Source organism: Bactrocera dorsalis, chromosome 5 (assembly GCF_023373825.1).
Source record: "Bactrocera dorsalis isolate Fly_Bdor chromosome 5, ASM2337382v1, whole genome shotgun sequence".
NCBI lineage: Eukaryota > Metazoa > Arthropoda > Insecta > Diptera > Tephritidae > Bactrocera > Bactrocera dorsalis.
In genome coordinates, this window is record NC_064307.1 from 70,076,122 (window position 1) to 70,101,206 (window position 25,085).

General features: G+C 33.9%; 1 protein-coding gene across 5 annotated transcripts in view; it reads right to left on the minus strand.

Annotated features, from left to right (window-relative positions):
- The window catches only part of LOC105227206 (myeloid zinc finger 1), a 73,623-nt gene extending 49,773 nt beyond the window's left edge, over window positions 1–23,850 (minus strand). For all 5 annotated transcript variants that reach the window (XM_019990640.3, XM_019990639.3, XM_019990638.3 and 2 more), the window contains exons 1-2: window positions 23,794–23,850; window positions 11,138–13,896 (exon numbers count right to left, since the gene is read on the minus strand). The gene's annotated coding sequence lies outside the window, so the exon portion shown is untranslated. The remainder of the gene's footprint in view (window positions 1–11,137; window positions 13,897–23,793) is intronic.
- Window positions 23,851–25,085: the final 1,235 nt, after the last annotated feature.

Here is a 25,085-nt window from a genome sequence, read left to right on the forward strand (position 1 = left end):
TGTTTGTTATTCCTGCCTGTTGTAGCTATTGTTATGCAGTTGTTACACTTACTACACGACATAATGCACTTATGTAGAACCTGTATGCTGTTTATGCTGCTGTGTGTGTGTGTGTGTTTTCTTATATGCATATGTGTCGCTGTGCCTTTATGCTTGCATGGCTCCACGAATTTTGTATTTTTGTTATTCCGTCATTTGTTTTTATATATCGCCCCGCAGGAAGGAACACGAGCAAAAATCAACGAAACCAGCGTCTATCCTCTGTCAAGTCATGGCACGTTTTCGCCTGCTGCACTTCAGTTCCTGGGCACTGCCAAGCTTGCTGCACAATGTTGTGCCCAGCTATAGCTACTGGTTAAATGCTTTTTATCTTGCTTATGTTGTTATTGTTTTTGTTTTCATAGCGCTTGTACTGTGTGCTGTTATTATGTTTTGCATTATTTTCATGTTTTTCGTTTTTCTGTCATCTCATTTTTATTTATATTGTGCTTCGTTATTTTTTTTTTTTTTTTTTGTTGTTTGCTTGTTATTTTTTCCTCAACAATGCAATACTTTTAATGCCTGCATTCACACGATGTGCATACACTTCTTTTCTTTTACATGCATACACATTAGGGTAGGCCAAAAACGCGATTTTTTTTCGTATCGTTCGAAAAGTAGATTCTTAGACAGCTTATCTTGGGGTAGTCTTGGACAGCAAGCTACTGTGAAAGCACTATGTGGAAGAAGGAGTGAGAAAAGCAGAAATCCACCTAACGGAAGCCAATGGAAAAGGTTTAGAGCGTCGCTAAGCTGTGCATAACGTGACCTTTAAGAAAAACTACAACGGCGGCTCTTGAACTGGTACTAAACCTGCCATCTATAGAATGAAAACTGTTGAGCAAAATCGGCTGCATGACTACTGGCTGCAGGAGAATTTACAAATAGAAGCTTCGGGCACCAGCTCGATGGGAAATGGCGATTTGGCAAACACCGACTCATGATCCCACTTTTCAACTGGGAAAGAAAGTTCAAAGTATGTATGTTAACTGCGCGGAACACTCTAAACATTTATCCAGATGGCTCGAAAAATGGCGGATAGAGTTGGTGCGTAATGGGGCTGACAGATCGGAAAGACTGCAGGAAATGCCTAAAGCAAAGCACCAGCGAAACAACGGAACAAATCTTGTGCACTTGTCCTGCATTGTCAAGACTATGCTGTGGGGGTCCCAGATTGCTTAATTTTAGAGTACCGAGCGCTTTTTTTTCACCCACCCTAATATGCATACTTGCCGTTTCATATTTGATATGCTGCAGCGCAAGTCACATAGAAATCTCATACAATGCATCCACTTAGGTCAAGTGCTATGCATAGTGTTTTTAGAGTAGATACATATACTCGTACATATGTATGTATACAAAGTAATATTGAAGTACATATTTGTTTATGCCAATAGTTTGGGTTCATATAAACGATATCTGTGCCACTGAGGCTAGTTGTCAAGCCATTTTAAAATTTTTGGGCATTTTTAGCAAGCATCTCATATCCTCCTTCCAGGGATCTCACTTGTATAGTTTAGAGCGCCCTTGCGATTCATTATCAACACTTGGTGGTTAACTGAAGCCATCTCTGCCAAGGATCTTATACTGATAGCACTTTGAAATTTTTGTGGATGCTCTGATTGGAGAAAAACTTTTATTGTTGTTTTCTATAATAAGGATCCAGAGGTGCCAAGAAGATTCGCCGAGCCAACTTTTGTTCAGTGGTGAGGCCCATTTCTGACTCAATGGGTATGTAAACAAGTAAAATTACAACCTGAAGAGGTTCAAGAGCTGCCACTTTATCAAAAAAAGAAACAAATGTTTGACGTGGTTTGTGGGCCGTTGGAAACATTGTTTTATATTTCTTCAAAAATAATGCCGATGAGAACCGAGTATTTGAAGCCTAAAATTGAAGCTTTGCTTTTAAGAAGGCGGCGCCACTTCCCACATAACGCATCAATAATTGAATTGATTGAGATCACACTACGATGAGGAGATATTTTCAAGTTTTGGGCCGGTCGATTGGCCACCAAGATCGTGTGATATCACACCATTAGACTTTTTTCTATGGGGTTATGTATAATCCAAAGTCAATGCGGACAATCCCGCCTCGATTCAGGCCTTGGAGCAAAATTTCACAAGATAATAATAATAATAATAGAATATTAAAGCGATTTGCAATTTCATCAGCAATTCAAAATCAACAATAACTGCAAGAGAAGTACAGTCTAAAGTTGTCAACTCACGATGCCACAAAAAATTGCAAATAATATATTTAATGTGTTGCAAATTTAAGCTTTCAAAATAATAACAGAAAACAGTTTTAATGACAGTTGCATAGTTTTTACAACTTGCCACACTTAAATGTGCTGCAATATGTGACCCGCTCCCATTCAAAAGGGATTTTTACAAAATTTTCAGCTTCGGATAATGAGCGACAGGGGGTTAGAAGTAGACAGCTCAAAGCACACAGTGTGAGTTTGCATAGGCAAAATGTTGAATAAACAAGGGCTTAAATTAAAAGTGAAGTATGTAACTAAAAGTATGGCCTAGTGGACCCTCAACGGCGAAGGGGGGTGCTTTGAGCCAACGGCAGTTGGTGCTTAGAGAATTCAACTTACTACACTTTTTATGCAACACAAAGCAACTGACACAGCGAACTGTGGTAAAACCAGCAGTACGCTTGCGAGTCAGTGAGCGCGAACCCCGCTTGCAGCACAGAGTGACAGCGCTTGTTTGGCGAATAGTTTCGAGCGGGTGGGGGGCGCTTTTGTTTGCATTGAAGCCTATAATGGGTGCGCGCATATTTAAACGTTCCCGGCTTATGTTTCAAGCGGGCGCAACTGTCAGATTTGAATGTGGGCGCGCACAATCGCCACAAACTCAAGCGCTTAAAGGCAAAAATACAACATTAAATACACTGAAGTGTGTGTGTTTGTGTGTGTTTTGGGCATTTTCTTGTTTTGTGCGATTCCGCAATTCTGACTTGGGGTAACTTTTCAACCGTATGTTGACATATGGGCACATTTCCACGCCCACACATAACAAATTTTTGGCTTTTTTCTATGCTCAGCTTGTTTGCTGGCGTTTTTTGCCTGAATACATTGCGCTTGTTGGTGTGCGGGTGCTGCCCTTTGCATACTACAACACTGTGCGTGTATGTGTGTAAGTCTGTTGAGAGATGGTACTTTGTTGTTTTTTGTGGTTTTTTAGCATACATAAATTTTAACGCTAGCGCCCAAACCAAAAAATTTGTTAGTACAATGAGGTTGGGAAGCCATGTAAATAAATTTTTATACCAACACACGTAGTTACATATGCGTAATGTGTGTGATAAAGTTGTCAAAAGCTGATTTTTTTTAGCAGGTTTGCCTTTTATTTTGCTTTTGGTACGAGTAAGTAAGATTAATGTTGCCAGCAAGGACAATGGCTGAAAGGTGCGGTAATGATAGAGATATCAGCAATGTAAATATTGCAAAAATATGTGTTTGTAGCGGGATTTACATGGTTTGCTTGAGGGATGCTGTTAAAAAGCTTAAATTTCGAAAAAAAAATAAGTTAAACAAAAAAAATGTTTTTTTGAGTATAAGTTTTTATTTTATTCCCGAAGCAGCTGCTCAATTGTCTCAAAAGCAAGTATGAAAAACTTTTTTATTTGGCAAGATATCTACAATAAAATTTACAAAATATTTTTAGTCATGGCAGAGCTACAATTTCTGTAAATTTTGTTCAGATCGAACCGATATAGCACATAGCTGCCATACAAATTGAACGATCAAAATCAAGCGCTCGTATGAAAAACTTTTACATTTTACAAGATATACTCAAGAAATTTGGCATACATTAGTTGCTGAGTCAGTGCTATAATCTCCGTAGAAATTCTTCACATCGCAGAACTATAGCATATAGCCACCATACAAACTGAACGTGCAAAATCAAACTCACATATGGAAAACTTTTATATTTTACAAGATATCTGCACGAAAATTGGCACATACTACTATCTAAACCAATGCCTTTATCTCCTTAAAAATTGTTCAGATCGGACCACTATAGCATATAGCTGCCATACAAACTAAACGATAAAAATAAAGCTCTTATATAGAAAATGTATTCATTTGTGAACTTTTTTTCTGAAAAAAATTTCAACAATTAATTTGAGCAATTAAACAATTTAAGCAACGCAAACATATCAATAAGCACACATGTATATACACAAACACACTTGTATGCTCACAAGCGCTCCTATATCCCAAGGCAAGTGTATCTAACTGTGGTCTAAACTTTCCCGTATCAACATACATATAAATATGTATGTATGTTTGCAATCAACGAGTGCAATGACAGTTGACACACACACACATACACACGTGCTTATAAAAGTGCTATAAGTACACACACAAACATATTACATGGGCACCAGCATTCATATCGCCTTTTAAATCCATTTGGCGCCTACACAGTGTGGCGCTTGTTGACAACAACACACCAAGGCCAACGCACTCGTTGAACCTAAACTCGCTGATTGCGATGGAGGCGCGTATAGAAAACCAACAAAATGACTATCACAAGACAAAAAAACAAAAAAACAAAACTCAGCAACCAGTATGAAAACAAAACTGTTGTGCGTTCGCTCGGCTGCTGCCGCCGATGATGCGGCAAGCGCGACGCGCAGCAGCGGTGGCGGTGATGTAGTGAAAGGGTGCTGTCGATTCATGCTACACACACACGCGCTTTTTTGTTTGGCTGCTTGGCGCTTGGTGGCAGCTGCAAAAATCTATATCTATCAAGTATTTATTATATGCGAATTGTTGTGCGTTTTTGTTGCAAATATTTTGCTTCGTTAATGGTGCGTTGTTAGACATGGGTGTGGGTGTGTGTAACAGTCGTGTTGTGTTGCGTCTATCGTGTTTCATCTCAGCCGCCACCTGGTCGCCGACAACTGTTGTTGCAGTTGTTGTAACATGCGCGCACACAAATAAGAGTAACAAAGTCATACTTTCGCCTAGACGCAAAGGCCGGGTGTTGGTACTGCCGTTTTATTTTTATTTTTTGACTTTTTGTCTAAAATTTGTTTGGAGCTGTTTTTTCTGTAGTTGCAGCATGTTTGGTGACGTAGCAAATTTGGCGGCTAAAATGGATTGTGTGCCAATATGTTGGTTGAGAAATAGTAATATGGGTGATAGGTATGAGTTTTTGACCAAAAGTAGCAGTGTAGTGTATTAGTTTCCATATTGAGTATAACAATCCAAAGTCCGATCTGACTAAATATACCCCGAATACACCTTAAGCTTGCCTGGAAGTTTGTAGCAGCCACAAGGAAACGTTGGTGACTGTACAATGTCTTCTTATACCCGAAATAGTCATTCAGTTTCTGAGATATAGCCCCGAAATTGTGCACACGTCCTTTCCTCATCAAGAAACTACTCATAGTCATAATCAAGTCTTTGTAAGGAAAACTTTTTTATTTTATAAGATATCCACACAAAATTCGCCAAAATTTTTTAGACATGGCAGCGCTACAGTCTCCGTAAATTTGGTTCAGATCGAATCGATATAGCGGTTAGCTTTCATACAAACTGAACAATCATAATTTAGTGCTTGTATGGCAAACTCTTTTATTCGATGAGATATCTTCACGAAATTTGTTGCAGATTATCAGGAAAGACGCCGCCACAGTTTGCGAAAAATTTATTCAGATCGGATAACTATAGCATATAGCTGTCATACAAACTGAACGAATAAAATCAAGATAGTTATCGTTTTGTGCTTTTTAGAGCTTTAAAAAATGTACACGTGTAGGGTATTATAGCGTCGGTGTAACCGAAGTTGACGTGGTTGTTGTTTTATTGCACATTTTTGCACCAAAAACCCATTAGTAGAGTACATAAATACGTGAAAACAGAAAAAATACAAGCAAGTAGTGCAAAGGACTGTCTATGAGTGGCTTGAAAATTATATGCGATCCGTAAATCAAGGAAATATTAAAAAAAAAAACAAAAAAAAATTAAAAAAAAAAAATATTTAAAAAAAAAATTAAAAAAAAAATACCAAAAAAAATTTTTTTTTTATTTAAAAATTGTAATAAAAATTTTTAAGCAACTTGGAAAAAAAGTATTGAAAAATTAAAACTTATAAATCTTAGGAAATTCAAAAATAAAGAAAGTATCTAAAATACACATTTCTCATCCGCCGCAGACCAAAATACATGAAAGTAGTTTAAAGGACTGTCTGTGAGTGGCTTGGAAAGTGTAAAAGACATCCGAAAGTAAAAAAATCATTGAAAAAATTACTAAAAAAAAAACGTGAAAAAAAAATTTAAAAAAATCCTTAAGAATTTTAAGAATTCCAAAAATAAAGAAAATATATAAAAAAAAAATTTCATTCGCCGCTTTCTACTACAAAACCATCACTCAGTTTTGCGTCTTTGATCTTTTTACAAAAGAGCATATTCTAACAGAAATGATAATAACTGTATTTTTGTACTTTAGAATTTCGCTAACGTACAGCAAGCTTTTGAACAAAGCGGTGGGAACAGAACTAGTGAGATGAGATACAAACTGATATAATACATGGTATAAGGGAGATGAGTTACAAACTGTGTAGCATATGGGGAATAAAAAAGTGTATAATGAAAATAATGTCTAGTTGAATGCGCGCTGAAAGCAGCGGAAATTAAAAATTCAAATGCGAGTTGTCATTAAAGGCATTTCGGTATGAAAACGGCACGGAATAAGGCAGCTTCAAGCGACAGCAAAGGAAGAAAGGATGTTTATAAAATAAAAAGCAACAAAAGCAAGAATGATAGGGCGTTTATAAATTTTGTAAAGCCTCTATGCAAAACTGTATAAAAAGTATTGACAGAAATGCAAGCGTGTATGGTTGGAGAGATACGGAAAGAAAAGCTTGCTGGGCTGCGGTGATACTAAAAAATGGCTGAAATGTATATTTGAGCACTAGCGCTGGCCACCTTTTCGATTTGGTTGCTACAACAACATGGTGTTAATGCTATAATGTGCTGTAATGCCACGCACAACAGGCATTTAGCGGATTTATTTACTTTTATAATTGCTTGCATATGTAAATGCGTTCGCTTGATGTTGAAAAAAAGCAAATTTAAACTGAAATCATTAAAAATTGTATATACATACGCTTTAATATAATAAAATGCAAATAAATGAAAACGCATGCAACAAATAAATGGCTTGGCAAGTATATAACGCGTATTTGCGGGCACGCCCCAACGCCTGAAAGTATGCACATCTATGCAAATGCACATGAAAAACTTACTTATGTGTGTGTGTGCACATAAAAATATGTAAATATATACAAAAGTACGCTGCAACATTTATATATGTGTATATATGAGTAATATATACAATGCATATGAACTGCTTATGTGCGCGCCATGGCGTATGAGTGACCAAATGTACATGCAGCATACATGAGAAGTCCCCAACACACAAGCACATGTATAAATACACATTTATTTACAGAATTCGAAAAATGCAAAAGTATATGCATTGATTATTTATGCCAGCCTACAACATGTTCGACAATGTTGCAGCGCCGAATTACGCTTTTGGGCTGGGCGCGCCGCAGCAAGGCAAAGGTGGCGGCGTATTTAATATATATCTACATATAATACATACAAGTATATAAACGTGCAGGCCCGAAATGTGTGCGTGCGAGACAACAACTGCCAATTTACAAACGGTTGTCGTGGTTACTGCGCGCATCCTGCGCCTCACACGCGCCAGCTTTCCGCACAGCAGCAGCGGTGGTGACAGCAGCATTGCTTTTCACTTTATCTCGTGTCAGTGCATTTCGCTTTAAATTATTTTATTTTATGCCATTTGTGTTGCTGTGTTTTGTTTTTATTACATTTATTTCATTTTTAATTCGCGCACTCAATAGCCAAGCACATCCTGTCGCGCGCAAACACACATATGCCGCCCCGTCAACCTCACTCCAGCGCAGCTCGCACACGCCAGTCCAAATATTTTCGCGTTCAGGCCGCATAAGCTGGCTACTACAGCGCACATATCCTTACAGTGTGGGCTGTGTGTGTGCGTGTGCAATGTCCTTTCGCCTGCCACTCGTAATAGGCGTCTGCTGCTGATGAGCTGCAATCGCATGCACAACCACAAGCAAACGCATACACACATATACGTGTGTTTAAAAAATATATGCGCGCATATTTAAAGTGGTTGCTGGACAGCATTTTGGACGCACAGGTAGTGGCAGTGGTTGGTTGAAGGGGGTTAGAGTGGAGTTGGGCGCCGTGCACGCATTTGCTTGTTTTTGCTGTGTTTTCTATTTTTTGCAATTAAATATTTTTTGTTGGTTGTTGTTGTTGCTGCTGCTGCTGTTTACTGCATGTAATGGCCATGTGTGTAGTAGTCATTAAATAAATGCTGCGTCAACTGTACTTTTGGCGCACGTACGCATATGTTTATGTGTATATGCGTGGTCAGTGTAGTTATATATGTATGTATGTGTATAAGTGTATGTAACTTGCGTTGCCTGACAACTGCCGGAATCAAAAGTTGTTATTAAAAACGTATATGTGCCACAAAAACTTGTATTTGTATTTATATGAGAACCGTTTTTATTTGACGAGTTATCTTTTTAGCAAAATTTAACATAAATTATTGTGAAAGGCAATGCTGTAATCTCTAAAAATATTTTCCAGATCGGACCACTATAGCATATAACCACCATACAAGCTGCACGATCGGAAACAAGTTCTTGTATGGAAAACTTTTTTATTTGACGAGATATCTTGAAGAAATTTGGCATATATTACTATTCATAACAGTGCTAAAATCTTCGTAGAAATTCTTCAGATCGGAGAACTATAGCATATAGCTGTCATACAAACTGAACAACAAAATTCACGTCTTTGTGTGAACAGGTTTTTTAATTCATGAGATATCTTCACGACATTTTTGGTTTTTTCGGTACATTTTTGTCGAAAGCAACGCCATGATCTCCCAACTTATTTGCTACATCGCACTACTATATCATATATGTAGCTGTCATACTGACCGATTAAAACTGACTTCTTATACTCGGATGCGAACTTATTTATATGTAAAAAGTAATTTTTAAAAACTCGAAATAAACGATATATTTTTGATTAAACAAGGCCGTAAAAGGTTAAAGGATATAAAGCATGAGAATGAGTACATTACATAGTGCTAGAGAGCGATTGCAATTTCGTGCTTCTATTGTAAATGTATGGAAATTCTTAGCTTCAAATTTCTCAACGAAGTCATAGCCTTCATTGACTCATTAAAGAGTTATTAAATTTTCGCTATTCGCTTTAGGAAATAAATTGTTTCATTATTGGTCTAACAAAGAATGCCTGCAAAATCAAGCGAACAACTAAAATTGCTTAAGTAAAAGCATGAAAGTTTACGTAGACGGGCGTTTTTTATCTAGAACTAACACCACAACATTTTTAACAGCACTTCCTAAAAGTTTTCAAGGCTATCGTGTTTAGTAAAGTGGACGGAACAAACTCGTTTACGGCTACACTGAGTGCGATCCTGTCGAGAATCATGGTAAACATTGGTGGCTTAAACCAAAGTAGGAGAGCTTTGCTAGCCAAAGTTAAACCCAACAAATCAATAAGGCAAGGCTGTGTTCAGGTTAAGCGCTTTTAGAGTTGCCTCTGCGTTTAGAACAATGTGGCACGAAGCGATTGCTATCATGTCTGGTTTTATGCCACCGAAGTTAAGTAAAGTTTTTTGAAAAACAAAAGCCATGAATAGGCGCCTAACGGCCAACAAGCGTAAAAAAGACAAAAAGAATAGTCTTGATGAATGGCAAACGACAAAAAAATACGATAAACATATAGACGAAATAAGAATAAACCGGTCAGGATTGACAGACAACACGGTTAAAGCAGTTCTTAACGGGCCATGACTGTTTACCTGCCTAAATTTGACCACGATGAGGAAACACAATGTTCCCTCTGCGGAAATACCGCAGAAAACACAAAGCACATCTTTTCTCCTGATCGAGATATGTGGTGAAGAGAACCACCATAGAAGAACTAACAAACGAAACCATAACGCCGACAACATAGTGAGTCACATGCTGTGATCACAGCTGTTGTGGGCTAAAATGAAAGAGTAGGCCACAATAGCGCTCCTAGAACTAAGGATGAAAGAAAGGCAGCGGAGAAGCATAAGACCACATGAATATCGCTGGAGGTAAGATGTGAAGAGGCATTTATCGCCCAGCTTGCTACTGCGAAGTAGTACAGCAGCTGGAGTTAAGGGTTTAGTACGTAGGTATACTGCTCCGCAAGTCCAATACAGTTATTTAATAATGTCTGGGCGTGGTCCCAAAAGAGGTGTACTGTAGCGAACAATATGAATAGTGCATGCAGCCAGTTTCACCCTGGATGTATTTTTGGAAGATTCCCCCTTCAGAAAAAATTTTTAAATATTTAATTTTTTCTGAAGTCAGTTGGATTACTGTAGTTGATTTTTCAGAAAATACTAAAAGGACCCCACCGATTATAAGGTCTAGTAAAATGTTTTTTAGTCCAAGTAAAAAAGATAAAAAATTCTTAGAGAGTTCTGTGTTTTATGCTCTCTTGACTCAGTATTGTTATAATAAGCTTGGGTGGAGATTTAGCGCTGTTTTCTTAACATCCGGTTAGCAGTCATCTGTCAATTAAGTGCTGGTTAACTTAAAAACCCTCTTTTCGGTAAGAAACTTTTTTTAACCATAACTTAGCTGACAGTTGGCTTATAATCGGGCATTGAGAAGTATGCCGCAGCAAATAGCGTGCTGTAATGAGTCAGCTCGTGCTGCACAAACTAACCGTCGGCTAGCTGTGCAAAAATGTATCAATCACATATTGGAAAACGTAACGGTAGTGTCACGCGCAAAGAAATTCGTTGCTTTTAAGCAATTATTTTTTTTAATTTTTTTATGGATTAATATATACTTCTTATATATAAAAATATATTTTTATATTTTAATTATAATTAAATATATTTTTATATATTAATTTAAGCGTATACATATTTTTAGATATTGTTTTAAGTGTTTCGAAATGATTACTAAATTTGTTCAAAAATATTGTGCAACTTACCTGTTTTGTTTACTTTTTAAATCCGTTCGAAAAAGTTGCCGCAATTTGTAGCTTTAATTTTCTGGATTTTCTTTTTGTTGTTACGCCAGTTTTAGACTTTTGAAATAGTAATTTTTTCGCGCACAATTCTATATGAAAAACTCGACTACTACTTATTTATGTTTGCTTGCCGCTATTATGATTTGACATAGTTATAATTCATGAAATATTATTATTTTTGTGTTTCGTTAATAGTTTACGCATACAAATGGAATATTTATTTTTGTTTTTTGTTCCGAAACTATTTTTGTGTTTTTTATTTTATTTTGTGCCACAATACATTAATAAAATTTTTGTATATTTCTTTAATTTTTTTTTGTGGGTGAGTGTGTGTTTATTTTATGCAATTTTCATTTGGTTTTTTCGCACAGAGAATCCATGACTTTTAACTAACGCTAAAAATTTGTGTCCAAAATTTTTTTGCAAAAAGTTTTTTTGTTTTGTATACAAGACTTTTATAGTTTTCTATAAATTTGCTTTCAAGCAATTTGTTTCGGTATAATACTGGCAACTGTGTTGTTTGTTGCACTAATTGCGTTTGATTTCACTTTTTCACGCAGCTGTGCTTAAGCACTTGCACTTTTAAACGCTGGCAACCGGTCTTTAAAAGCTTTTTAAAAAACGCTTTTGACCGCGCTAAACTATTGATACCGTACGCTTTCGAAATAGCGTTTTCTGTGTGCTGAAAAGCGCCGTGCAAACTTTCGAAACGGCTTTTGTTTAAAAAAAAAGTTTCTTACCGCGCGTTTTCGACGCAAAACCGTTCGAAAATTTGTTTTTTCTTGTGTTCTCACTATATGCACCGCTATCAAAGCGTACACTTTTCACGCTGGTTTTCAACACTCGGAAGAAATATATTTTTTATATATTTTTATTTATTTATTTTGGCCAACACTATTCGCTTGTTATTCTCTTTTGGGCAATTTTTTGCATACAAACTTTTTGCTTTCAAGCTTTTTTGTTCATTATTTACGCTTTTAGCTCTTAAATTTTTGTTGTTCTTCACATATGTTTGTTGTTTTTTTTTTGTTGTTGTTGTTTTTGGCTTTTTTGACACTCGTGTTCAGAACAGTTCAGAACAAAATTTTAAACACGAAAAATTACCGAACTAAAAGTTTTTCATTAAAATGTTCAAATTTCTTACAATTTGCGTCCAGAATTGAAATTTTGTTTAAAAATTTAACAAATTTTGGCTATTTCGATTTGCTATTTTTTTCCTGTTTATTTTATTTTTTGTTTGATTTGCTGGTTAACCGGTTTGTTTGTTGCTGCTGTTGTAGTTTTTTGTTTTTTTTTTTGCACTGTTTTTCTTACTGTTGTTGTTGTTGTTTGATTTGTTTTATTAATTGTTGCCGTTAATTCGTTTTATTGTTGCAAATTTTGAGACTATTTTTTGTTGTTGTTTGTTTTAGTTTTGGGTTCGCTTGTATTGTATGCTATTTCACGGGTTTTTAACGGTATCTGCGCTGTATTATTATTTATGCTTTTTGTTTAGAAATTCTGCTTTATTTAGTTTAATTATTATTTAATTAAATATTTGTATTTGTTGTGGTTGTTCTTGTTTTATTGCATTTATTTTGTTCGTTACTATTTACTATTGCGGTTTTTTCGGTTGTTGTTGCTGTTACTGTTGCTATTGTTGTTGTTACTATTACTGTTATTGTTGTTGTTGTTGTTTTAACTGCTTAAATTTTGTAATTGTTGCTTTTGCCAAATGATTTCTACGTGGTTTTTACTTTTGTTGCTGCTGCTTGCTTTTCGTTGGTTACTATGTTATTGTTGTTGTGTTTTGTTTTTGGGGGGAGTTGGTTTGGTTTATTGCTTAGTTGCGGATTTATTTATTTATAAACTTTTATTAGTTGTTTGCTTGTTAAGTTTGTATATATTATATTTATTTTTGTTGTTGTTGCTGTTGTAGGTTGTTTGTTGTTGCTTTTATTATTGTTACTGTTATTATTTTATTGCTGCTGTAGTAGTAGTTGTAGTTGCGTTTTGTTATCCTTGTTATTGGTTGTTGCGATTGTAGCTGTAGTTTGTTTTTAGTTGTTGTTGTAGTTGTGTTGTGTGTTTGTTGGTTTATATTTGTTGCTTTTTTATTATTATTGTTATTATTTTGTTTTTAGTTTTATTTATTTTGGGGTTGTTGTGGTTGCAGTTGTTGTTGTTGTAGTTGTTGTAGTTGTAATCCAAATTTTGTTGTAAATTTTGTTTGTTAAATTTTGAGAAACTAACAGAAAATCACTTTTTTGTTGTATTTGTAACTGAATGTAATGAAACTGAGCGTTCTTTTTATTTGAAAAATTTGTAATTTTTTGATTTACCGTTGTTTTTTTTTTTGGTTTTCCTCTTTCGTTAGTTTGAACGCATTTATAAGAAACCAAAGCAAACTAAAATTAACTTAAATTATTAGTTATTTACAAATTATTTAGTTAATTAATTAAGTTAATACAAAAACAAAACGATTGCACATAAGTTCCTTTTTTGTTGTTGTTTTCGCGATTTGTTGTTTTCTTTTTTAATTTGTTTTTTGTTGGTTTTTTTAGGTATTCCTTTTTTGTTGTTTGTCCTAGAGTTGTCTTGCCATATGTTTGGTTTCCTTGACTTTGATTGGGAGTTGTTTTTGTTTTTGTTCGTCCTCAGATTCAACAAAACAATATTTAATAAGAATCAACAACGTTTCAACGTAATTATTAAAAAGGTTCCAAACAGTCAAAAAGCACCTGTAATTGTCGCATGGAAGAAAGAGAAAAATATGTAAGAGCGATTAGTTTATTGTAGGGTGATATAGCTGAATTATAACTGTTTTTAAATAAATATAATAAATAAAGTTCCTTAAGGCTTGTTACTGTTTTTAAGACAGCTCACGCCATAAAGTGTAGACAAAGTAGAAGAAGTTTTACAGAAATTCTTGTTTACACAATTTTTTTTTAAGGATAAGAGCCGAGATATTACCGAGATGAATTCTTTCTCAAAACACTATAGAATGTTCATAAAAAATTATTACTAACATTGAACGAGAGCGATCTTACGCTTAACTCGAAGCTTGTACCTCCTTTACTGCCTATAAATTCTTGGTCTCTAGAACCTATATATTCTTGAACTCTAGAAGCTATATAGTCTACTACAATTTATGGTTTGCTAAGCGCCGTTTTCTCAATGTATGGTTAGCAGTCGTCTGGCAGTTAAGTTCTGGTTAAGTTCTTCAAGAATCCGTCTTTCGGTAAAGACACATTTTCAACTTACCTAAGACTACTGCTTTCAGTAAAGATCAGGAACTTAACTGACAGATGATTACTAACCAGAAAAAACGGACATTAATGTGGTTTGATTCGATGTTAATCTTATCTCAATATTCTAGCAAGCATATTTGTCTGTTTCAGAGTTCGTTCTCTCACATTACTGCGGTATTGGATAAAAAATTTGAGAAAAATAATTCAAAATCACAGTGGAGTTTCAGCATCGGAACGTTTTCTTAGCTTCTATATTTTCTTGATAACACCAGACTTTTTTTTATAGATTTTCTTATTAGAATTTAGGGGAAGTTGGATCGAAAAACGGTTGCTATAGAAAGAAAATCAGTTGCTAAAGATCACCTATATTTCTGCTAACTTCAATATAGGTAGTTTTTCCTTATTATTCTAAAACAAGTGATAAAACTGGACTTTTATGAAGATACTTTTATAAGAATTTAGAGGTAGCTCGACTAAAATCTGTTGCTATAATAATTACATATAAATTTTCTATCTTCAGCATTGGATCCTTTTACTTATTATTATAAAACAAATGATAACACCAGATGTTTTTGAAGATTTTCGTATTAGAATTTACTGAAATTTTGATCGAAACTCGGTTACTATAGATCACATATTTATCTTGTATCTTAAAATCGAAACTTTTGGGAAGTTCGATCGATAATTGATTGCTATGAATCACATATATATCTCTATCTATTTTTTACTAATATAATATACTTTTTCCGCCAAATATCGCATAAAGACGACCGTAAAGGGCTTTTCATAGCACAAACAAGAATTTCTTCGTAAAACTTCCTCGAATTGCCGGCACAGCAATTTAAAGTAATTGCTTATAAATCATAATAAGAATTTTAAATGTAATAAACAACAAAATAAAAGTAAACTATAAGTAAAAATGAAATTCTGCAATAAAATGCATTTTTATAGTTCTTTGCACTGCGGCGTCGTAAACCAAGTAAATTTTTCGACCAAAAAACCACGTGAAAAGTTGTTTCATAGCCGAAATGCACAAACAACAAGAGTTCATTATGTTTTCCACGAAAACGTAGCGCACTACAACAAAAACTGCAAAAGCAAGTACAAAATACCAAAATACTAAAGAAAACATTTCGATTCGACGGAAACGGGAAACGGAAAACGAATAAAAGCCGCGACGACGATTGAACGCGTTGAGGAACGCAACAACACACAATAAATTCAGCGAAATTGTGCGAGGTGGCGCGGTGTCGGCATTGGTGCTTAGTGGGCCACAATTGATTTAGTGCTAGGCGGGTGCTGTATGGCATTTGGGGGGAGCGTAGTGTGCCCAAGAGGGGTGTGTCGCTGTGCTGGCTGCCGGTAGTAGGCGCTTGGTGCCTACACGGTTGTTGTTGGCTTAGAGCGATTAGGTGGCATGTGAAATGTGAATGAATACGCGCTCGATTGCCGAACAAATGAATGGGTAACGAGAAAAGAGCAAATAGAAATTCAAGTTCAAAATGCCGCGCTGTCGGCGGCGCGACTTTAGCGCCGCTGTGGGAGTGCAGGATGTGTTAGAAGGGGTTGATAAATGCAAATGGAAATAGATTTAGAAAAGGAACAACAATAAAACATTTACCCGTATCAGGTGAGTGTAGTGGTAAAGGAATGGAGAGGAGATTGCGGCTAAGTTTTTGTTTGGTGCGAGGCGGTTTGGGTAAGCAATGGAGACAAGGAATTTAAAGTCTTTAGATACTAGTGAATAAATGTAGTTATTATTTATGAGTAGTATATATTATATGGAGCACTACATTTATTTTATATTTCATTAAATATAAGTTTGTAAATTTTTATCCTCGAATTGTTAAGTATTAAAGGCAATATTAAAGAAATTTACCATGGAATTTAATAGTCCCTTCATAACAAAAATTAATTAATGTTTAATATATGCAATATTTCTGAAGTAAAGATCAAAATTTAAGAAATTTGAAATTTGTATAAATTATAGTATTCATTTTTTTGTTTAAACATTTTTTTAAAGCAAAATTATTGGTATATTTAAATAACTTGATTATTTTTAACTTATTATTTAAAAAAACTAGCAAATTTATATTTTTGTTTATATAATATTTTTTTCATATAGTTTTTTCATGCTTTTTACACTAACAATATCAAAAATAAAAATAATTTGCGTATATTTTGTTCTTAGTTTAAAATAAAATATTCTTTTTTAATACATTTTTTTTTATAATTTTTAATTAATTTAATTTTTGTTTTAATTATAATTGTTTTAATATTTTTTTTTTAATTTAATATTTTTCTGAATTTAATATAGAAAATTTCAAAAAGTTATGTTGGAATTAAAAGTAAATAAAATTTTTCAAAAATACTACGGATTTTGGAAAATTTAGAAATACATTTTTGAACTAACTAGATAAAAAATAGCAATTTTTATATTTTTTAAGCAAAAAGCTAATTTAGCAAATATGAAAAGTAGTTAAATTTAATTATATTTTAAAAGTAACAGTTTTGAATTTATTTCTTTTTTTTATTTTTATAATTTATTTTAATCTAATTTTTTTTATTTAATCATAATATGCGATAATATTTATATTTTTCACTCGAAAGAAAAAACTAATACAACTTTTAGTGAATAAATATACAATACAAAATATTTTTTTTTGCAAAATAGCTGTATTTTTCACGAAATCAAAAGCTTTATACCAAAAAATATTATTGTATATATTAGAATTATGTAAAAACTTTTCACTATTTATACAAAAAAATAACCAGAATAAAAAAAAACATTAAAAAAAATCAATATCACGAAAAAAATCTTCCCCTTAATTAAATTATCTAACTGAGGCCTTAAATTCGAAAATGTGTCATAAATCTATCCCTAAACCATATAAAAAAAATCATTTTCACCCCACATATGTATGTATGATAGTATGTGTGTACAATGAAATTTCTAACGAAATCATACGCAGGCAAAGCCGGCTAGTGGAAACCACACAGCCAGTAAATACATAATATACTCAGCTGCAACTAAACGTGGCATCCACTGATGTATTAGCATCTTTCATTCTATGCATCTTCTAAACACTGCACTATTCAACATGCACGCACACACGCATACACACACACGCATATGATTTTCATTTTCTAAGCTTTCGCCTTCAGTTTTCGCGTCTTTTTGCCAAAAATCAACGTTTTCCGAAACGTAAACTTCCGTTCATTCACAGCCAGACAGCGCACACACACACCGACACACATGCACAGCCTGCATTTTGCATATTCCATGCATTTACCAGCTGAAAATAGAAAATAGCAACAGAGGAGTGTGCGTTCTAAGCTCTAATCACGCGCGATTCACCCATACACCGCCACCTGCAGCCACCACCACCACCAACAGCGCCACCGCAACAAAAGTGCGGCTTTGGTGTGTGCCGCCGCCGCCGCCAGTATTAGATTTTGAGATTTGTGTGTGGCGTATGTTGCTATGGCCTCTAAGGCGCAATGCTAAATAATATTGTAATATTTTTGTTGTAGAGTTAGGCGCTGCGAACGCGTTCGTTTGCCGGTAACGAAAGTGTGGAAGATTGCGCGAGAAATTGAAAACATTGCACTGTCTAATTTGACTGTGTGGAATTCGGTTTTGGCATTATTGAGCACTTTTCAGCTATTTTTCATTGTTTTTATTTTTTTGTTTTAGGAATATATTTTTTCTTTAAATTATTAATCATTAATTTATAATTATTATGATTATGTAAAATATGTTTTATTATTATATAAAAACAAAATATTTCTGTTTGAGTTTTATAATTTTTTTTCTTTCTTAATGCTTTTTTAAAAACAATTATTTACATTTGCTTCCAAATATTTTTATTTTTATTATTTTAAACATACATAAATAGTAGAAATTTAAGAAAAGTTCCACTCAAAATCTGACAAAAGTTTTAATAGATTTTTTTTTTACAATTTTTTCAAAATACTTGGAAACAAATCAAATATAAATAATATATATATTATATTATTATTTGTTGATTAAGAGAGGGGGATTAAATGAAAAAATATGATAAATGGATTACTTATGCTTTTATATTACTTTTTAAATTTTATAAATTTTTTTTACATTAAATGGGCTTTGAAAATTAAAAAAGATACTACTATTTATAATGCTCAAGTGATCAATAATTTAGTAATAAAAAAATATTTACAAAAAATAAAATAAAAAAAAATTAAAAAAAATATATAACTAGAATGCTCAAGCAATCAATAATTTGGTACAAAAAATGTGAAAAATGCATATATTTTTTTTTATATTTTAATTTTTTTTTTTAATTATTTTAAAATATATTTAAATATTTTTGCAGTTTAGTGTGAAAAAATATTCCTTTCATAGCTTAAGCTTAAAATATAAAATAAACAAAAATAAAAAAATGTTAATTTATTTGAATTTTATAGAAAAATTATAAATACATCGAAAAATAAAATAAAAAAAGTAAAAAAAAATATTTATGCTCCTATATTGATATTTTTTACTTTTATTTTTGATTTTGATATTTTTCATTTTTTATGTAAATTTTATGAAGTAGTAGGTAAAAGTAGCGTATTGAGAAGTATATATTTTATCAAGTGGTCGAATTGCTTTTTCTTTGATTTTTGTTTTTGGGTTTTTATTTTGCATTTTGTATTTATTATTTTTCTATTTATGTTGTATTTTTTTTATTTTTGTTTGGAAATAATATTTTATTTATGCTTTTCGTGGTTTCACCATTCAAAAATGCTATTTATATTAACTTTTTTTAGGAAAAATTGATAATTATATAATCTCGGTTAAGTTCTTTAAATTGTTTTATAAATTTCTCAGCTTTTCTGTATAAAATTTGTTTTTTCCTAATTAATTATGTTTTAAATAAATTAAAATTATAATTAGAAAAATTCGTGTAAGTTTTTAATTTTTTAATGAGCTTCCAAAGCTTTGCTAAATGAAATATTTTTATTATATTAATTAACTTTAATTAAATTGGAATAAAAATTAAATTATCCTTTATTTTGATTTTGTTAATTTTTTTCTTATTCATTTTCTAAGTCTACTCAAAACATTTTGTTTTTTTTTTAATTTTATAACAATTAAATTATTATCATTTTGAATTTTGGCAAGTTCTTAAAATTTTGCTAGAAACATTTCCAGGTTATCTATTTAATTTTTTTTATATGTTCTTTAAATTGTTTTATAAATTTCTCAGCTTTTCTGTATTAAATTTGGTTTTTTTCCTAATTAATTAAGTCTTAAATAAATTAAAATGATAATTATAATTAGAAAATTTCCTTTATGTTAATTTTTTATGAGCTTCCAAGCTTTGCAAAATTAAATAATTTTATTATATTGATTAATTTTAATTAATAAAAGTAAATTAAAATAATAATTATCTTATTTTCGATTTGAAAATAGCTTTAAATTTTTTAGTTTTTCTATAGATTTTTTAGATTTTCTGAATTTACTTTCTTAATTAATTATAATTAAGTTAAATTAAAATTATTTTATTTCAAATTTTGGTAGGTTTTTATAAGTTTTTTTTTTTTTTGAAAAATTTCCCAGTTTCATATATTACATTTTTAATTAATTATAATTAAGTAAAGCAATAATTATTATTTTACTAAATTTCGGCTAAGAATTTTAAATATTTTTTTAAACATTTTCCAACTATTTCAAATTAACTGTTTAAATATTTTTCTTTTTTTCCAGCTTTCTGAACTAATTTTTTTATTAATTTAAACTTCAATTAAGTAAAACAATAATTATTATTTTATTAAATTTCGGTTAAGAATTTTAAATAATTTTTATGCATTTCCCAGCCTTTCACAATTAATAATTTTTTTTTATTATTATAATAATTATTATTTCAGTAAAGTTCGCTTAATTACTTTTATTTGTGTTTATAAAGTTCACTGCTTTTCTACATTACTTTTTCAAAATTAATTATAATTATGTCTAAGTAAAAATAATCTTTTTTGAATAAATGAATATTTTATTATTTTCGAAAATAATTATGTTTTAAATAATTTAAAGCATAATTATTAATAGATAATTTATTTAATTAAATTTAAAAAAATTTTCAAATTATCAAATCTTCGAACTTATATCATTTTAAATAACTATAATGACAATTATTATCGGTTTTTCCAAATAATTGGTATGTTTCTATTACATTTACTAATTTTTAATTAATTAAGTTTAATTTTTATAATGTTGTATATCACTTAAAGCAAAAACGAATACATTTTTTAATTAGTTTTTAATGTATTAACTTTGCAATATGTCACTTAGAAAGTAAGCAAATAATTTTTTTTATTTAATATTAATTAAATTTAATTATTAAATGATACTTTTGTATATTATAGCTGCTTAATGTCTTTTATTTAATTTATAAAATAAAAAGGCGAACAAATAAATTTTTATTAAATTTAATTTAATTTTTAAAATAATAATTATATAATTATAACAATTTCAAATTAATTTAATTTTTAATTACAACATAAAACCAATTTTAATTTTTGAATGATATATATTTTAATATATTTTTTAATTATATTAATTAAATTTCATTATTTAATTTCACTTTTGTATATTACAAGTGTATAATTTCTTTTATTTTATTATTATGTTTTAATTGTTTTCTATTTAAGGCACACTAATTCGATCATTTTTCATATTTCGTTTTAGTTGACTTCAAATATTGATTCACACTTGTTTAGTTAATCAACTAGTATTCTGCATTTTGCGTTTTTAATTTCTTATCACTTCCACACTTTCGTTCGCGTATTTCGGTTTTGCCGATTTGGTGTTGTATGCGTTTTGTTTTTGCTTTCGATTTTCCCTCGACAAAAACACAAATTCAAAATTTTCTAAGTTCACCGAAAATTGTCTCGCATTCTTCTCCAGACCAAACCAAAAGTCAGTACAAAAGTCGAGATACTGCCTGCCGGTTAACGCGAGCAACGCAAAGAAACGCGCCAAGGAACAGTCGTGTCGATTGCAACAACAAACACAACACCGTCGTAGTCGTCGTCGTGAAAAAATCGGATTTTTTTGTGATTTTTTGGCAAAGTCAAATAAAACAAGTGAAATGAAATTTTGCCAGTAAGAAGAAAGAAAAAAATTGTCTTGTGTATGCTTTTTGTAGTGTATCTTTTCTTGAGAGATGGAAAATATAAAAATTTTTGCGCGAAGAAGCGCGCCCAACGAAACGCACCGAAAACGGCCAAAAAGATGAATATGTGCAAAAATCTTTTGCATACACTCAAGAACCCGCAACGACTACGGCCACAACGTCGACGAACAGCGAACGGCTCGCCGGCAGACAGAAATTGGACGCTCGATGGCAGCAGTCATGCGGTTGGCGCAAACGCAGCACGAAGGCATACACTTATAAGTGGCGGCAGCCCGTACAACACACAAAACAACGAAGACGGGCGCTGGTTGGGGCACAAAAAAAGCCCCAAAGAAAAAACGACGAAAAAAGAAGAAACCCTAGCTGCAAAAAGTATTCGTACGACGTACGGCTATAGTGCGGCAAGTCAGGCAAGCGAGAAGGCAGCAAAAAACCTGCGAGCAACAAAAAGACACAGTCGATGCTGATGATGATGACGACGACTACGACAGAGACGATGGTGCTGGTGCTGGTGCTGTTGACGACCACAACGACGACGACGCGCAATGGCACAGCAGCAACGAACAGGCGATGCCAACGAAACCAATACGAGCAAGAGCAAAATACATGGACGCAACAACAACAGACAGTACAGGCAATGAAAAAGCATGAAGTTAACAACGTTGGTCGGTACAATGAGGCTTCAGTCAAGGCAGCGGTGTTGGTGCGGTAAAGCTATATTGTGCAATATAGTGGCGCGGCTGTGGAAGCGGCGGGGGCAAAGATAGCGACAGCGCCCGAAATTTTTTATTTTATAGCACTGCGTTGGTTCAGCCAGTGTGAGTGGCGAGAGAGTGGCGCGCACGCTTATTTGTGTGCGTGTGTGTGTCTGAAGTGGGATTGAGTATTTGTATGCAAAAGAAATTTGTGGGTACAAGCGAGTAAGAGTCAGCGGCAATTGGGTATGTTGGAGCTATCAAAAAACATACAGATATGCGAAGTTGTTGGCGTAGTTACATATAGAGTTTCGTTTTTGGGGATAACCAACTGATGGTTGTTTTGTTATACAATTGCTAAGGGAAAGGTGCATTGAAAGGTGAAGCGCTGGGATTTTTTAAGCACTTATATATATATTTATATATATACATATGTATATATCAAAATTTATACATATAACAAAATATACAAGTAAAGCGCTTTAGCTGCATGTGTGGGCGCGTTGCACAGCTTTGGACTCGGCGGTTTATTTGGGTGGCGCTCGAAAGGCAGTAGTTTGAGGGCTAGTAGTGGTCATACTTATACAGATAAGGATATGGAAATTTTGATCGCGCTGGCTGAAGGGTGAACACCGCGCCACCAACGCAAACGCCGCCTCACAGAAACAGCAAAGACAGTAAATCTATGCTCTAATGCGCGCCTTGTAGAAGTTGACTTTCAATTTTACGGCAAGGCGCTTGCAGCGCGCGCTGATACAGTAATAGTTTAAATATTCTTGAAGAATTTTTATATTCCTGCAACGGCTGATATGAATTTTGCTAAGGAAAACAAAAACAGCCAAGCAATATGCCGCACGGCGCCGCGCATTTGCTAACAAAACAACCGCGCTCTTGATATTTCGAAGCGCCAACAACACTTTTTATATTTCCAATTGCAGCGCCAACCAAATGTCAAGCGAAGTAGGCGGGAAGCAACATCACAATTTCTTCAACTATTTTTTGCAATTCGTCTTCGCCGAAAAACCACCCAGCGCGCGCTAGCCACATGCGCTACCGCTTGACCGCAACAGCAATGAAGGCGTTTCGGATGAAAAAAATATATTTTTTGGTGCCTATGCATACACCGCCTTCAACAGCAACCAAGCAGCTTCCGCAGTGTCGGCGCTAACTTTGTTATGCCTTATGTACGGTCGTTGGTGTAGGCTGCGGCGGTGACGGCGGCAACTACAATTCGGCAATACCGCGATTCTGCGCGCCCTCCAACACCAATAGCAAATACACCGCGCGCACACACACCGCAAATGTCAACGAAACACGGCGCAAAGGAAAAACAAATCACACCGTATGCGCGAAAACGCGAACGCGTCAAAGAATTCCCTAAAAAATAAGCAGCAGATCACACATATACAAAACAGCAAGCACAAACGCAAAAACTGGCTAAATGCAAAGCTACAACAAAAAAAAATCAAAAAATAAAAATATATAAAAACACAGTGGCCAGTAAACTATGACGAGAACCGTGTCAGCCCTACCGAACGGATTAAATGTGAACGACGTACTGAAGCTGAACGAGCGCGGCAAAAATCGAAAAACACAGGCAGGCGAGCAGGCCATGGCTAAGCGAAAAAAATCAAATAAATTGTATGTATACATAAATATGTATAAAATACAAATACAACAAGAGCAGCTATTTACGAGCGCTGCTATTGAGTGTGGACACCTTAGGGAACACAGCGGCGCGACGCGACGGGCGCATACAGCGCATGATGGGTCGCGCTGGCGAGCAATCGTCAAAGAGCAAAACGAGCAATCTTTAAGCTTTGTCCAATTCGCGGCGCGCATGTTGGTGTAAGCGGCAACACAGCGCTGAGTAAAAAAGTCGCACACACATGCAAAGCAAAAGTGGGACTGCTCCCGAACTCTCCCGATTGCGCTGCGGCGCACACACACACCACACCGTTGGGGCGCAACGTCGTTTGCATGCTTGCGCTCCATTGAAAAAATATGCTTCCATGCACACTCTCGCACTTGCAACTGCTCCCCAGCGTATATGCATGCAACACTCACTGCAAGCGCCACTGCAACTACATACGAGCGTGCAACGCGCACGTATAAAGGCAGCAACTGCTTATGTGTTGGTAAAAAAGATACAGAAAAAGCCGAGTCAACAAATACACAAACATTGTGAGCAGAAAAAATTATTGCGCTCGCCCAGAAAAATGAAAAAGTTGCAAATGCGCTTTAGTATGGGTATGCGCTCGCTTTCCCCGTGCACTGACTGCCGCTCATTTACAATGCGCGCGCGCGTTCCTCACATAAGCTCCGCAAATAGCTTTTATTGCTCTCGCCTGCTTATCTGGTACACCAACGCCATATCATTTGCTGTTTTGCTCATTGCAAGCGCCCACAAAAGAAAAAATGTATTGACTGCTGCATATTCGCTGCAGTGAGCGCATTTACAACAGTGCATGCACTCATTTCGTTAATTTCTCTCGCATTCGTGCCCTTAAGTAGTATATTTTTTCGGCTTTCTTTGCGAAAAATTTGATTTCTCAGTTTTACAGTGGTCGTGTTTTAGTTCATTTGTATTAAAAAGTAGGTAATAGTAAGAATTTGTTAAAATTTAAACTGAAGACTGCAGTTATCGAAGATATGAAGGAAAGAAAAAGGAGAAGCTAATTTTTGAAAATAAAAAAGAAAAGCATAGTCGTATGAAACTCATTGGAAAAGAAATATAAAATAATCAAAAGGAAAGAGAAGAAAGAAAACATAATTTGTGGGCGATCTGAGGTCGGGAGGGGTAAGGCGAGGGGGCGTTTGAATG